The sequence below is a fragment of the Pelophylax lessonae genome (assembly GCF_965119305.1).
Source record: "Pelophylax lessonae genome assembly, chromosome: 13".
Classification (NCBI taxonomy): Eukaryota; Metazoa; Chordata; class Amphibia; order Anura; family Ranidae; genus Pelophylax; species Pelophylax lessonae.
Window position 1 is genome coordinate 38252 of NC_138780.1, and position 14553 is coordinate 52804.

Here is a 14553-nt window from a genome sequence, read left to right on the forward strand (position 1 = left end):
GGACATGGTACAGGAGGTGGTCAGAGACTGCGGACATGGTACAGGAGGTGGTCAGAGACTGCGGACATGGTACAGGAGGTGGTCAGAGACTGCGGACATGGTACAGGAGGTGGTCAGAGACTGCGGACATGGTAAAGGGGGTGGTCAGACACTGCAGACATGGTAAAGGGGGTGGTCAGAACTGTGGACATGGTAAAGGGGGTGGTCAGACACTGCGGACATGGTAAAGGGGGTGGTCAGACACTGCAGACATGGTAAATGGGTAGGTAAGTAGCTCCCCTGATATCACACAGGTAGGTAGGTAGGTAGATGGATGGGTAGGTAGCTCCTCTGATATCACCCAGGTAGGTAGGTAGATAGATGGATGGGTAGGTAGGTAGCTCCCCTGATATTACATGGGTAGGTAGATGGATGGGTAGTAGCTCCCCTCATATCACACAGGTAGGTAGGTAGACGGATGGGTAGGTAGGTAGCTGCCCCTGATATCACACAGGTAGGTAGATGGATGGGTAGGTAAGTAGCTCCCCTGATATCACACAGGTAGGTAGATGGATGGGTAGGTAGGTAGCTTCTCTGATATCACACAGGTAGGTAGGTAGGTAGATGGATGGGTAGGTAGCTCCCCTGATATCACACAGGTAGGTAGATAGATGGATGGGTAGGTAGGTAGCTCCCCTGATATTACATGGGTAGGTAGGTAGGTAGGTAGATGGATGGGTAGGTAGGTAGCTTCTCTGATATCACACAGGTAGGTAGATGGATGGGTAGGTAGCTCCCCTGATATCACACAGGTAGGTAGGTAGACAGATGGATGGGTAGGTAGGTAGCTTCTCTGATATCACCCAGGTAGGTAGGTAGATGGATGGGTAGGTAGCTCCCCTGATATCACACAGGTAGGTAGATAGATGGATGGGTAGGTAGCTCCCCTGATATCACACAGGTAGGTAGGTAGATGGATGGGTAGGTAGGTAGCTCCCCTGATATTACATGGGTAGGTAGATGGATGGGTAGGTAGGTAGCTCCCCTGATATCACACAGGTAGGTAGATGGATGGGTAGGTAGCTCCCCTGATATCACACAGGTAGGTAGATGGATGGGTAGGTAGCTCCCCTGATATCACCCAGGTAGGTAGATAGATGGATGGGTAGGTAGGTAGCTCCCCTGATATTACATGGGTAGGTAGATGGATGGGTAGTAGCTCCCCTGATATCACACAGGTAGGTAGGTAGATAGATGGATGGATGGGTAGGTAGCTCCCCTGATATCACACAGGTAGGTAGATAGATGGATGGGTAGGTAGGTAGCTCCCCTGATATTACATGGGTAGGTAGATGGATGGGTAGTAGCTCCCCTCATATCACACAGGTAGGTAGGTAGACGGATGGGTAGGTAGGTAGCTGCCCCTGATATCACACAGGTAGGTAGATGGATGGGTAGGTAAGTAGCTCCCCTGATATCACACAGGTAGGTAGATGGATGGGTAGGTAGGTAGCTTCTCTGATATCACACAGGTAGGTAGGTAGGTAGATGGATGGGTAGGTAGCTCCCCTGATATCACACAGGTAGGTAGATAGATGGATGGGTAGGTAGGTAGCTCCCCTGATATTACATGGGTAGGTAGGTAGGTAGGTAGATGGATGGGTAGGTAGGTAGCTTCTCTGATATCACACAGGTAGGTAGATGGATGGGTAGGTAGCTCCCCTGATATCACACAGGTAGGTAGGTAGATAGATGGATGGGTAGGTAGGTAGCTTCTCTGATATCACCCAGGTAGGTAGGTAGATGGATGGGTAGGTAGCTCCCCTGATATCACACAGGTAGGTAGGTAGATAGATGGATGGGTAGGTAGCTCCCCTGATATCACACAGGTAGGTAGGTAGGTAGATGGATGGGTAAGTAGCTCCCCTGATATCACACAGGTAGGTAGATGGATGGGTAGGTAGCTCCCCTGATATCACACAGGTAGGTAGGTAGATAGATGGATGGGTAGGTAGGTAGCTCCCCTGATATCACACAGGTAGGTAGATGGATGGGTAGGTAGCTCCCCTGATATCACACAGGTAGGTAGGTAGACAGATGGATGGGTAGGTAGGTAGCTTCTCTGATATCACCCAGGTAGGTAGGTAGATGGATGGGTAGGTAGCTCCCCTGATATCACACAGGTAGGTAGATAGATGGATGGGTAGGTAGCTCCCCTGATATCACACAGGTAGGTAGGTAGATGGATGGGTAGGTAGGTAGCTCCCCTGATATTACATGGGTAGGTAGATGGATGGGTAGGTAGGTAGCTCCCCTGATATCACACAGGTAGGTAGATGGATGGGTAGGTAGCTCCCCTGATATCACACAGGTAGGTAGATGGATGGGTAGGTAGCTCCCCTGATATCACCCAGGTAGGTAGATAGATGGATGGGTAGGTAGGTAGCTCCCCTGATATTACATGGGTAGGTAGATGGATGGGTAGTAGCTCCCCTGATATCACACAGGTAGGTAGGTAGATAGATGGATGGATGGGTAGGTAGCTCCCCTGATATCACACAGGTAGGTAGATAGATGGATGGGTAGGTAGGTAGCTCCCCTGATATTACATGGGTAGGTAGATGGATGGGTAGTAGCTCCCCTCATATCACACAGGTACTGGTAGATAAATGATGGTACAGGAGGTGGTCAGAGACTGCGGACATGGTACAGGAGGTGGTCAGAGACTGCGGACATGGTACAGGAGGTGGTCAGAGACTGCGGACATGGTACAGGAGGTGGTCAGAGACTGCGGACATGGTACAGGAGGTGGTCAGAGACTGCGGACATGGTACAGGAGGTGGTCAGAGACTGCGGACATGGTAAAGGGGGTGGTCAGACACTGCAGACATGGTAAAGGGGGTGGTCAGAACTGTGGACATGGTAAAGGGGGTGGTCAGACACTGCGGACATGGTAAAGGGGGTGGTCAGACACTGCAGACATGGTAAAGGGGGTGGTCAGACACTGCGGACATGGTAAAGGGGGTGGTCAGACACTGCAGACATGGTAAAGGGGGTGGTCAGACACTGCGGACATGGTAAAGGGGGTGGTCAGACACTGCGGACATGGTAAAGGGGGTGGTCAGACACTGCAGACATGGTAAAGGGGGTGGTCAGAACTGTGGACATGGTAAAGGGGGTGGTCAGACACTGCGGACATGGTAAAGGGGGTGGTCAGACACTGCAGACATGGTAAAGGGGGTGGTCAGACACTGCGGACATGGTAAAGGGGGTGGTCAGACACTGCGGACATGGTAAAGGGGGTGGTCAGACACTGCGGACATGGTAAAGGGGGTGGTCAGACACTGCGGACATGGTAAAGGGGGTGGTCAGAGACTGTGTACATAATACAGGAGATGGTCAGAGCCTGCGTGGACATGGAAGTGCCCTCCTCCCCCCCTCACAGTAGTTTCTTCCTCTGTCCCCCTTCATATTAGCTCTCCACATCACACAGGTAGGTAGGTAGACGGATGGGTAGGTAGGTAGCTGCCCCTGATATCACACAGGTAGGTAGATAGATGGATGGGTAGGTAAGTAGCTCCCCTGATATCACACAGGTAGGTAGGTAGATAGATGGATGGGTAGGTAGCTCCCCTGATATCACCCAGGTAGGTAGGTAGATAGATGGATGGGTAGGTAGGTAGCTCCCCTGATATTACATGGGTAGGTAGATGGATGGGTAGTAGCTCCCCTCATATCACACAGGTAGGTAGGTAGACGGATGGGTAGGTAGGTAGCTGCCCCTGATATCACACAGGTAGGTAGATGGATGGGTAGGTAGGTAGCTTCTCTGTTATCACCCAGGTAGGTAGATGGATGGGTAGGTAGGTAGCTTCTCTGATATCACACAGGTAGGTAGGTAGGTAGATGGATGGGTAGGTAAGTAGCTCCCCTGATATCACACAGGTAGGTAGGTAGGTAGATGGATGGGTAGGTAGCTCCTCTGATATCACCCAGGTAGGTAGGTAGATAGATGGATGGGTAGGTAGGTAGCTCCCCTGATATTACATGGGTAGGTAGATGGATGGGTAGTAGCTCCCCTCATATCACACAGGTAGGTAGGTAGACGGATGGGTAGGTAGGTAGCTGCCCCTGATATCACACAGGTAGGTAGATGGATGGGTAGGTAAGTAGCTCCCCTGATATCACACAGGTAGGTAGATGGATGGGTAGGTAGGTAGCTTCTCTGATATCACACAGGTAGGTAGGTAGGTAGATGGATGGGTAGGTAGCTCCCCTGATATCACACAGGTAGGTAGATAGATGGATGGGTAGGTAGGTAGCTCCCCTGATATTACATGGGTAGGTAGGTAGGTAGGTAGATGGATGGGTAGGTAGGTAGCTTCTCTGATATCACACAGGTAGGTAGATGGATGGGTAGGTAGCTCCCCTGATATCACACAGGTAGGTAGGTAGATAGATGGATGGGTAGGTAGGTAGCTTCTCTGATATCACCCAGGTAGGTAGGTAGATGGATGGGTAGGTAGCTCCCCTGATATCACACAGGTAGGTAGGTAGATAGATGGATGGGTAGGTAGCTCCCCTGATATCACACAGGTAGGTAGGTAGGTAGATGGATGGGTAAGTAGCTCCCCTGATATCACACAGGTAGGTAGATGGATGGGTAGGTAGCTCCCCTGATATCACACAGGTAGGTAGGTAGATAGATGGATGGGTAGGTAGGTAGCTCCCCTGATATCACACAGGTAGGTAGATGGATGGGTAGGTAGCTCCCCTGATATCACACAGGTAGGTAGGTAGACAGATGGATGGGTAGGTAGGTAGCTTCTCTGATATCACCCAGGTAGGTAGGTAGATGGATGGGTAGGTAGCTCCCCTGATATCACACAGGTAGGTAGATAGATGGATGGGTAGGTAGCTCCCCTGATATCACACAGGTAGGTAGGTAGATGGATGGGTAGGTAGGTAGCTCCCCTGATATTACATGGGTAGGTAGATGGATGGGTAGGTAGGTAGCTCCCCTGATATCACACAGGTAGGTAGATGGATGGGTAGGTAGCTCCCCTGATATCACACAGGTAGGTAGATGGATGGGTAGGTAGCTCCCCTGATATCACCCAGGTAGGTAGGTAGATAGATGGATGGGTAGGTAGGTAGCTCCCCTGATATTACATGGGTAGGTAGATGGATGGGTAGTAGCTCCCCTCATATCACACAGGTACTGGTAGATAAATGAGTGGATAGATAGGTAGCTCCCCTGGGGTCCCGGAGTGGCAGTGAGGTGACAGGCAGTGAGGCAGGACATGGAGTGACAGTGTCCGGCGGGGTCAGAGACTCAGAGGTAGGGAAGTGGATAAGGGAAGGCAAGCCAAGGCAGTACAAGTTACACTTACATGAAACATCTCCTCGTGATGCCAGGACCAGTGTGTGCCCTCATCCTTCCATCCAGATGAGAGGAGCCGGCTCTGACTTACCTACGGCGGATGGATTGGACGGTCAGTGGCCAGCATGGTGCCCAGCACGGCTCCAGTCCCGGCTTCATCACACAGCCGATCGGGGAGGAGAGGGGGAGGGGAGGGCTGCTCATGTGGGTGACAGGACGTGACAGGTCCATTCCTCCAGAGTCCAGACATCCATCCAGGAGGACACCTTAGTACATGCCGATCTCGGCTGGCGGGAAAACTTAAATGACGGCGGAGGGGCAGGGGCGGAGATGGGGGCGGAGGCAGAGGCGGGCCGTGGCACTCGTCCGACGATAAATCTACGGGCGGTTGGCAACACTGCTTGTAGGCCACTTTTATTAAAAACAGAAAATGTTCCCAGCAATTCCCACCCTCAGTAATGTTCAGACTTCTGGCTCACTGTTGCTTGGCCTCAGTCGTGTCCCAGACATGCACACCTCTCTGGCTGCTCCATTGCAACAACATGGACTCCTCAGGAGGGTGGATCCCCTAAGGTACTCGATTATAAGGACCATGACTGCCTGCACACTCAGCACCACAAAACCAACCCTAACCCAATCCCTATCCCCTATCCCAACCTCTAACCCTAAGGTCCTCGATTATAAGGACTACCACCATCTGCACACTCAGCACCACAAAACCGACCCTAACCTCTAACCCTAACCTCTAACCCTAACCGTCAGGGAGCTGTCAGGGTGCCAGAAAACCAAACCACACGGGGATGCAGGTAAAATAAAGCAGTTTATTAGAGCAAACATCAATAAACACACAGCAAGAGTGAGGAGCAAAATCAGCAACAGCTGGGGTCAAGTCCAGAAGCGGGTAGTAATCCAAGCCGGGATTGAGTCTAGAAGCAGGTAGTCATCCAAGCCAGGGTGGAGTCCAGAGGTGCGTAGTCTGCCTATGTGGGATCGAGAGCAAGGAAGGTCGTCAGCAAGAATGAACATGGAGAAACTGCTAGCAGTGATGCACCTTGGAGCACAAACACAAGGGCAAGGACTGCAAGCCAACAGGTGATAGATAAAGTCAGGTGTGCAACATCATCATGTGCTTCAATATAGGAGACAACAGACTGTCATTGGCAGTCTTGTCCTGTTGTCTATTGAGATGGAATGTGGATTGTGTTAAGTCTGCCTGTCCCATTGTTAAATGTTAATGACCTCACATTGTTCTGTCCAGATGGCTAGATAATTAGTTCAGGTTAATTCTATTTCTGTACACAATTTCATCTGCATATGACAATGTAATCAGGCAACCCCTGACCTGTGTGTAGTAATTTGATCAGGAGGGGGGATGTGCTCATGGGTGTATAAATTGAGTATGAAACTGTTCAATAAAGGAAAAGGTTCCAAAACTTGTACGAGCTAAGGTTTTGGCTAGCTTTTTATGAGGGCGGCTGGGAAAATCTGGGATATATGTTCATGACCGCAAGGAAGCCGTATACTGATGGAAGACCACAAGTACAGTGTGGGTCGGCAGTTCCGTTACATGCATGCCAGGAGGAAGATCAAGGACAGAGGCCACCGGGTTCACTTTATGAAGGATGCGAAAAGGCCCAACAAAACGGGGTGCCATTTTAGGAGTGGGCACCCTGAGGTTAAGATTACGGGTTGACAACCACACCCTCTTCCCCGACCTGGTACGAAGGAGCAGATAAATGTCCCTGGTCTGCCTGGAGCTTCTGACGCTGTGCAAAGACCCATAAAGACTCTTAAATCTGCACCCAAGAGGAACGGAGGGCACAAAGATGATCCTCCACAGCCGGGATGTCCTGTGGCGAGAACGACTCAGACAACACAACGGGTTGGAACCCATAATTGCCCATGAATGGAGACATTCTGGAAGATGAGTTGATGGCAGAGTTCCTGGAAAACTCTGCCCAGGGCAGCAGATCAACCCAATTGTCCTGATGGTCAGAGATATAGCAGCAGAGAAATTGCTCCAGAGCTTGGTTGGAATGCTTTGTGGCACCATTGGACTGCGGATGGTAGGCCAAGAAGGAGAGTCAAATACCCAACTGGGAACAAAAGGCGTGACAGAACCTAGAGACAAATTGGCTCCAACGGTCCGAAACAATCTCTTTAGGCAATCCGTGTAAGCGGAAAACCTCCCTGGCAAACCCCAAGGCAAGCTCCTGAGTGGTAGGCAGCCGCTTAAACGGAACACAGTGGCACATTTTGGAGAACTGGTCGACAACCATGAGGATAACCGTGTAACATCGAGATGTGGGAAGTTACATAATAAAATCCATGACCTGGTGAGACCAGGGACGCTCCCCATTGGAAATTCAGTAGGCCCAAGGGAAGGTGCCGCAGAGATTTGTTCTAGGCACCAACCGAACAAGCAGCCACATATGCAGCAACATCATTGTGGAAAGATGGCCACCAGAACTGACGGGAAATAGCCAGGACATCTGGTTCTTACCAAGATGACCGGCAGTCTTGGAATTGTGATACGTGCGCAAAAGTCTGATGCGCAACCCCTCAGGTACAAAACATTTGCCAGCAGGTCTCTCTGTGGAAGCATCATATTGGGTAGCCAAGATCTGTTCCACAAGAGGAGAGGTTAAGTTGGTGCGGATGGCAGCCAGGATATGATCCGAAGGTATGACCAGTGTCGGCACGGAGTCCTCCCTGGACAACTCAGAATACTGGCGAGACAAGGCATCAGCTTTAGCGCTCTTGGAGTCAGGCAAATAGGAGGCAGTGGCGTACCAATGGGGGGGGCGGGGGGGCGGGCCGCCCCGGGTGCCACGCTCTGGGGGGTGTCAGCCGGTGTCCTGAGTGTTCAGACAGATCCCGCAGTGTGAAGGCAGCTGCAGTGGCAGCTCCTTCAGTCCGTGCTGCTAGCGGGGGGGGCTGCGGAGCCGCGCGGGAATATGGGGGCGGAGCCTCGGCGGGAATATGGGGGCGGAGCCGCGGCGGGAAAAAGGAGGCGGGGCCTTGGCGGGAAGAAGGGGGCGGAGCCTCGGCGGGAAGAAGGTGAGTGCCCATTGCCCAGGTGTGTGTGCTGCATAGGAGGGGGATGGGGCTGCTGCATATAGAGGAGTTCATCTTTCTCTATTCTTCCTGCAGCTGCTGAATAACTGATTCTCCTCCTCTCCCTCCTGCAGGAAGAATAGGGAAAGATCAATTCATCTATAGCAGCTGCCCCATCCCCCTCCTATACAACTTCTTTTGCTGGCCCCCCTCCAGTGCTCCTAATCTCCCCCCCTCGGTGCTCTTAGCCCCCAGCCCAGTGCACTAGACCCCCCCCCTGTTCTTTAGCCCCCCCCCATGCTCTTCAGCTCCCCACAGTGCTTTCTCCCGCCCCCCAAGTGCTCTCCACCCCCCTGGTTTTCCCTGCCCACCCCCCCAAGTGCTACCTGTCCCCCCCCCCCGTGCTCTCCACCCCCTGCACCTTCCAACCCCCCTACAATGCTTTCCAAACCCCCTCTTAATTCTCTCCAGCCCCCCCACCGTGCCCTTCAGCTCCTCCAGTGCTCCCTGCTTCGTCTGTGCTCTCCGGCCCCCCTAGTGCTCTTCTATCATGTCCTATGCAGTCTCTGACCATCTCCTGTATCATGTCCTCAGTCTCTGACTATCTCCTGTATCATGTCTGCAGTCTCTGACCATCTCCTGTATCATGTCCTCAGTCTCTGACTATCTCCTGTATCATGTCTGCAGTCTCTGACCATCTCCTGTATCATGTCTTCAGTCTCTGACCATCTCTTGTATCATGTCTTCAGTCTCTGACCATCTCTTGTATCATGTCTTCAGTCTCTGACCATCTCCTGTATCATGTCTGCAGTCTCTGACCATCTCCTGTATCATGTCTGCAGTCTCTGACCATCTCCTGTATCATGTCTGCAGTCTCTGACCATCTCTTGTATCATGTCTTCAGTCTCTGACCATCTCCTGTATCATGTCTGCAGTCTCTGACCATCTCCTGTATCATGTCTGCAGTCTCTGACCATCTCCTGTATCATGTCTGCAGTCTCTGACCATCTCCTGTATCATGTCTGCAGTCTCTGACCATCTCCTGTATCATGTCTGCAGTCTCTGACCATCTCTTGTATCATGTCTTCAGTCTCTGACCATCTCCTGTATCATGTCTGCAGTCTCTGACCATCTCCTGTATCATGTCTGCAGTCTCTGACCATCTCCTGTATCATGTCTGCAGTCTCTGACCATCTCCTGTATCATGTCTGCAGTCTCTGACCATCTCCTGTATCATGTCTTCAGTCTCTGACCATCTCCTGTATCATGTCTGCAGTCTCTGACCATCTCCTGTACCATGTCTGCAGTCTCTGACCATCTCCTGTATCATGTCTTCAGTCTCTGACCATCTCCTGTATCATGTCTGCAGTCTCTGACCATCTCCTGTATCATGTCTGCAGTGTCTGACCATCTACTGTATCCTGTCTGCAGTCTCTGACCATCTACTGTATCCTGTCTGCAGTCTCTGACCATCTCCTGTATCATGTCCGCAGTCTCTGACCATCTCTTGTATCACGTCCTCAGTCTCTGACCATCTACTGTATCATGTCTGCAGTCTCTGACCATCTCCTGTATCATGTCTGCAGTCTCTGACCATCTCCTGTATCATGTCCTCAGTCTCTGACCATCTTCTGTATCATGTCTGCAGTCTCTGCCCAACTTCTGTATCATGTCTGCAGTCTCTGACCATCTCCTGTATTACGGCTGCAGTCTCTGACCATCTACTGTATCATATCCTCAGTCTCTGACCATCTACTGTATCATGTCCTCAGTCTCTGACCATCTACTGTATCATGTCTGCAGTCTCTGAGCATCTCCTGTATCATGTCTGCAGTCTCTGACCATCTGTTGTATTATGTCTGCAGTCTCTGAGCATCTCCTGTATCATGTCTGCAGTCTCTGACCATCTACTGTATCATGTCTGCAGTCTCTGACCATCTCTTGTATCATGTCTGCAGTCTCTGACCATCACTTGTATCACGTCTGCAGTCTCTGACCATCTCCTGTATCATGTCCTGAGTCTCTGACCATCTACTGTATCATGTCTGCAGTCTCTGACCATCTCTTGTATCACGTCTGTAGTCTCTGACCATCTACTATATCATGTCCTTAGTCTCTGACCATCTACTGTATCATGTCCTCAGTCTCTGACCATCTCCTGTACCATGTCTGCAGTCTCTGACCATCTCCTGTATCATGTCTTCAGTCTCTGACCATCTCCTGTATCATGTCTGCAGTCTCTGACCATCTCCTGTATCATGTCTGCAGTGTCTGACCATCTACTGTATCATGTCCTCAGTCTCTGACCATCTACTGTATCCTGTCTGCAGTCTCTGACCATCTACTGTATCCTGTCTGCAGTCTCTGACCATCTCCTGTATCATGTCCGCAGTCTCTGACCATCTCTTGTATCACGTCCTCAGTCTCTGACCATCTACTGTATCATGTCCTCAGTCTCTGACCATCTACTATATCATGTCCTCAGTCTCTGACCATCTCCTGTATCATGTCTGCAGTCTCTGACCATCTCCTGTATCATGTCCTCAGTCTCTGACCATCTTCTGTATCATGTCTGCAGTCTCTGCCCAACTTCTGTATCATGTCTGCAGTCTCTGACCATCTCCTGTATTACGGCTGCAGTCTCTGACCATCTACTGTATCATGTCCTCAGTCTCTGACCATCTACTGTATCATGTCCTCAGTCTCTGACCATCTACTGTATCATGTCTGCAGTCTCTGAGCATCTCCTGTATCATGTCTGCAGTCTCTGACCATCTGTTGTATTATGTCTGCAGTCTCTGAGCATCTCCTGTATCATGTCTGCAGTCTCTGACCATCTACTGTATCATGTCTGCAGTCTCTGACCATCTCTTGTATCATGTCTGCAGTCTCTGACCATCACTTGTATCACGTCTGCAGTCTCTGACCATCTCCTGTATCATGTCCTGAGTCTCTGACCATCTACTGTATCATGTCTGCAGTCTCTGACCATCTCTTGTATCACGTCTGTAGTCTCTGACCATCTACTATATCATGTCCTCAGTCTCTGACCATCTACTGTATCATGTCCTCAGTCTCTGACCATCTCCTGTACCATGTCTGCAGTCTCTGACCATCTCCTGTATCATGTCTTCAGTCTCTGACCATCTCCTGTATCATGTCTGCAGTCTCTGACCATCTCCTGTATCATGTCTGCAGTGTCTGACCATCTACTGTATCATGTCCTCAGTCTCTGACCATCTACTGTATCCTGTCTGCAGTCTCTGACCATCTACTGTATCCTGTCTGCAGTCTCTGACCATCTCCTGTATCATGTCCGCAGTCTCTGACCATCTCTTGTATCACGTCCTCAGTCTCTGACCATCTACTGTATCATGTCCTCAGTCTCTGACCATCTACTATATCATGTCCTCAGTCTCTGACCATCTCCTGTATCATGTCTGCAGTCTCTGACCATCTCCTGTATCATGTCCTCAGTCTCTGACCATCTTCTGTATCATGTCTGCAGTCTCTGCCCAACTTCTGTATCATGTCTGCAGTCTCTGACCATCTCCTGTATTACGGCTGCAGTCTCTGACCATCTACTGTATCATGTCCTCAGTCTCTGACCATCTACTGTATCATGTCCTCAGTCTCTGACCATCTACTGTATCATGTCTGCAGTCTCTGAGCATCTCCTGTATCATGTCTGCAGTCTCTGACCATCTGTTGTATTATGTCTGCAGTCTGAGCATCTCCTGTATCATGTCTGCAGTCTCTGACCATCTACTGTATCATGTCTGCAGTCTCTGACCATCTCTTGTATCATGTCTGCAGTCTCTGACCATCACTTGTATCACGTCTGCAGTCTCTGACCATCTCCTGTATCATGTCCTGAGTCTCTGACCATCTACTGTATCATGTCTGCAGTCTCTGACCATCTCTTGTATCACGTCTGTAGTCTCTGACCATCTACTGTATCATGTCCTCAGTCTCTGACCATCTACTGTATCATGTCCTCAGTCTCTGACCATCTCCTGTATCATGTCCTCAGTCTCTGACCATCTCTTGTATCATGTCCTCAGTCTCTGACCATCTGCTGTATCATGTCCTCAGTCTCTGACCATCTCTTGTATCATGTCCTCAGTCTCTGACCATCTCTTGTATCATGTTTGCAGTCTCTGACCATCTCCTGTATCATGTCCTCAGTCTCTGACCATCTCTTGTATCATGTCCTCAGTCTCTGACCATCTCTTGTATCATGTCTGCAGGCTCTGACCATCTCCTGTATCATGTCCTCAGTCTCTGACCATCTCTTGTATCATGTCTGCAGGCTCTGACCATCTCCTGTATCATGTCCTCAGTCACTGACCATCTCCTGTATCATGTCTGCAGTCTCTGAATATCTCCTTTAGCAAGTCTCCAATCTCTTACTCAAACTTAAACACATTGCTAATAATATTAGCTATCTATTTATGCTGAAGGTAGGACTGTGCAGGGGAGGCAGAGAGGGCAAAAGGGGGAACTGTGATTAGAGAGACGGAGGGCAGACCGCAAGGGGCACTGTGATGGGGGGGCTGTGAAATTTGTGCAAAACATATTCTTGAACACATTACAATTTTTTGTGGGTGTTTTTACATTTTAAAGTTGGGGGGGGGGGGGGGTGCCAGATATAGGATCCGCCCCGGGTGCCAAATGCTCTAGGTACGCCACTGATAGGAGGCCACTGTTAAAACGCGAGGCGGGCTTTGTCAGTCACTGGACCTTCAAGGACAGGGTCCCCCTTTTTAATGGGGTCTCTTGGACCTGTAGAGCACCCTGCTGGCAAACTGCTTGGGATAATAAATAACCAGGGTTCAATTTTTCAGGGTTCAGCACCCAGATGGGTCACATTACAGGTAAAACTTCAGGTCTTCTTAGCTGGGGCTCGGGTACCATCCTTTTAGCGCTTAGCCATTCAATGGATCCCACCAGAACGCCGCTAAACTGGGACATCATTCTTGATTGAAGAGCTTTAACAGCCATGACCACCACCTCCAAAAAAAACGGAGGTTCTTCCTGTATTGGAGGGGTTATAGGGGAGGAACTTCCTGTCTATTGGTTGCCAGTGTCCAATCACCTAAATGTAGCGTATAACCCAGATAGTCATTATTACCAGCTCTGTGTTCCGTGATTTAAGATAAAGAAATATATTTTTATCAGGAATATACTAGTAATATATGTAAAGCACCACAAAACCAACCTTAACCCTAACCCCTAACCCTTACCCTCAACCTAACCCTAACCCTTACCTATACCCTCACCCTAACCCCGATCCTCATCTTAACAACCTAACCCTCTACATAAAGGAAATAGATTTTTATTATGAATATACTACTAATATACTACTAAGCACAACAAAACCAACCCTAACCCTAACCTTAACCCTAATACCCCAACATCTTAAACCCTATAAGAAAGAAAATATATTAATATGAATATACTACTAATATATGTAAAGCACCACAAAACCAACCTTACCCCAAACACCCCAACACTAAACCCTAACCCAAACCTTAACCCTAACACCCTAACCCTTAGCCTGACCTTCCCCCTAACCCTCGCCTAACCTTAACCCTCTAACCCTATACAGAATATACTTCTAATATACGTAAGCACCACAAAACCAACCTTACCCTAACCCTTACCCTCACACTCACCTTAACCCTAACTCTTAACCCTATACAGAAAGGAAATATATTATTCTGAATATACAGTACTACTTATATATGTAAAGCACCACAAAACCAAACTTACCCCAAACATTCTAACCCTAAACCCTAACCCTGACCCCTAATCCCTAACCTTAAACCTAACACCCTAGCCCAAACCCAAACCCCAACCCTAACCCTCACCCTCCCATAACCCTTACCCTGAACCCTTACACTAACCCTAACCCTCACCCTAACCCCCTAACCCTATACAGAATATACTTCTAATATACGTAAGCACCACAAAAGCAACCTTACCCTAACCCTCACCCTAACCTTAACCCTAACACCCTAACTCTTATCCCTATACAGAAAGAAAATATATTTTTATTATAAATATACTACTAATATAAGTAAAGCACCACAAAACCAACCTTACCCCAAACACTGTAACCCTGAACCCTA